Genomic DNA, 2,937 nt, shown 5'->3' on the forward strand with positions numbered 1-2,937 from the left:
CGCAATTTGGTGGCGCTAACGCCACCTTTTAGCCACCTCCATCGCCTCTGCGCTCGCCGGCATTCATTGCCAATTTTGATGAATGTGGCTGTTTATTGAATTAATTCTGCGCGATTTTTCGATAGTTTTTTAGTGCGCACACTTTTGATTTTTGTTTTTTTTAGTTCAGCAACGGGGCATTAAAGCAAAAACGAAAAAGAAGCAAATGCGCACCTACTGGCAGCTTGTTGTTGCACTTTCGAAATTTTATTGGCCGCTCGTGTCTCTGTGATAACAATTTTTTAATGCTGTTTTTATTTTCTTTTTTCTGCGTTGATTTTTTTCCATTAGCAGTTGGATTAATAAAAAATTAGTACTTGAATGCCGTAAATTTTTATTAAAAAAAAAATTACCAACGCCTTTCATCAGTCTCTTAAAACAAATAAAAGGCACTTGAAAAATCGGTATGCAAAAGTAAAACACTAACAAGCAAAGCAATAGAAAGCAAACAAAGATAAGTCGAAGCTATTCAAATTAGCTGACACATTGTTGTTGTACTGTAAATAATAAATTTTGCCACAATTACTTATTAGTCACACGTCGTTGGCATCGTCATATCCCATATGGTCTAGTGGCTAGGATATCTGGCTTTCACCCAGAAGGCCCGGGTTCGATTCCCGGTATGGGAAGATTTTTTTCTCCAATTATCTTTTTTTTGGCAAATTTTTTAGTTATTAAACAAAATTTCATCACTTTGTAGCTTCATTTAGGCTATTCCCATAAGATATTTTAATTTGTTTAATAAAATTGTAATAGGCCGATATCTGTACATAATATACACCAAAATAAAATTAATATGGGGGTCTTTATTAGAGCAACACAAGCAAAATCAAAAATTTTTTGAATTTTTGTCAGTCTGTCTGTATGTTTGTATGTTTGTCCGCTCATCAGACGAAAACTAATGAATGGAATTGAATGCAGTTGTCACCAATGTATTTCTAGAGGTCTGTCTTAAGATATAGAAGGAAAAAATGGTGAGTTGCCACATGTTTTACAATTGCAGTTTGGGTAAATTGATAAAATAAAGTAAATATTCCAATATGGCTGTTAAAAGAAAAAGTTTTAAGAAGACTTACAGCGGAAAATATTTTTGGGGAAGGTTGCCACCTGTTTGAAAATATTAATTTAATTCATAAAATAAATTAAATATTACAATAAGGGTATCAAACAACACTAAAATACGTTTTAGGCACAATGAAGCACGCTGAGTATTTGCTAGTCTATGTGTAGAAAAATAATAACTACAGAGTTGCCACTTCTTTTAGTTTAAGTAAATTGATAAGATATTGTATATATTGCAATATGGCTGTCAAAAGCAAGCGGATTAAGAAAGCTTACAGTCGAAAATATTTTTGGGGAAGGTTGCCACCTGTTTCGAAATTCTAGTTTAATTTAATTGATAAGACAAATAGAATATTGTAATAGGGGTATCAAGCTGAAGAGGTTTAGGACATTTTACTGCAGAAAATATTTTTGATGAGAGTTGCCAGTTGTTTGAAAAGTTGTATTCAATTATTATATTGTTAAAATAAATAAAGTATTACCATACGGGTATCAAACTGAAGAAGTTTAAGATATTTTACTGCCGAAAATATTTTTTAAAAATTTTATTCAGTTAAAGTGATAAGATAAAATAAATACTGAATTAATACACCCTTCAAGAAAGTGCGCGATATGTAGAATCAAGTTATAAAAATATAAATTAAATTACCACTGTTAAATACCTTCGAAAATATATACTTACATATATTAAGTAACATCCTTATTCATAAAAAATAAAGTCTATTTCATAAGCTCTTCAAGTTTTTATTTTATTTCTCACGAATAAAGCCACAAGAGTTTGGGAAGGGAGGAACAACACAAAAACAAATACTTTTAAGGCGCAGTGGAGTAAGCCGGGTATTTGCTAGTTTTATATAAAATATACATGTTTAGCCTTTTTATATATCAGTCAAGGCAAAGAAAAAGAAAAAGAAAAAGAAAAAGATATAACTGCAGAACCAGATATGTTAGGTTAAGTGATGCTCTGTTAATTTATATTATGTTTTGTTATGTTATACTTGTTACGTTGAGTTATCTTGTGCTGTGTTATGTTAATTTATTTACATATGATACGTTATACTACGTTATGTTACGCTATGTTATGATATGTTGTTAAGCTCATTTCACCACAACTCACCAAAGCTCACTTCAAATCACCTAACTTCAAATCACCCCAACTAATGGTGTTTCAACTTATCTCACCTTAACTCACCTCCACTCATCCCACCTCCGCTCAACTCACCTTAATTTATCTAAACTCTCCTCACCTGAACTGAACTGAACTCCACTTAACCCACCTCAACTCCCCTTAATATTAGTGGTTGAATTTCAACCGCAAAGCGATCACTGGTATAATAAATTGTTGGTCGCAAGCTTCCAATCAACGTATAATATCTATTAAAAAACACTCCCAATTTCTATTTAATCTTTACTGTAAACTATACTTCAACTTTGGGTTTTTTATTTGTTGCTTTTAATTAAATTTATTTCACCCGGATTTGCTTGATTTTTTCGCAACTCTTTTTATGAGATATGTATGTGTGTACGATTAAACATAAATTTAACTTTCGTTATCTTTTATTTGCAATAAAACTTTTACAGCCAATTAATTTTTCTTCGCATTAATATTTATCGTAAATATCCCCTAACGTTTACATATGTGTAGCGTTATTTTACTAAAGTGAAATGTGAAATGAAGCAAACTTTTTTAATTAATTTAATGCACCAGGACACACCCCGACAAGTTCAGTCTTCAGTTTTTTTTCTCTTCGAGCTATTTTAAGACTACACACACACACATATATATAAACGCATAAATATAGTGGCAACTTTTGAAGTGTAATTAAATATGTCACA

The 2,937-nt window shown here is 31.4% G+C and overlaps 1 non-coding gene across 1 annotated transcript; it reads left to right on the forward strand.

Moving 5' to 3' along the window:
- Nucleotides 1-596: 596 nt before the first annotated feature.
- TRNAE-UUC (transfer RNA glutamic acid (anticodon UUC)) lies at nucleotides 597-668 on the forward strand. Its single transcript has one exon. It is a non-coding gene; the product is annotated as a tRNA-Glu (tRNA).
- The last annotated feature ends 2,269 nt before the right edge of the window (nucleotides 669-2,937 follow it).

Source organism: Rhagoletis zephyria, unplaced genomic scaffold (genome assembly GCF_001687245.7).
Source record: "Rhagoletis zephyria isolate East Lansing unplaced genomic scaffold, Rhagoletis_zephyria_1.1 Rzeph_scaffold_04427, whole genome shotgun sequence".
NCBI lineage: Eukaryota > Metazoa > Arthropoda > Insecta > Diptera > Tephritidae > Rhagoletis > Rhagoletis zephyria.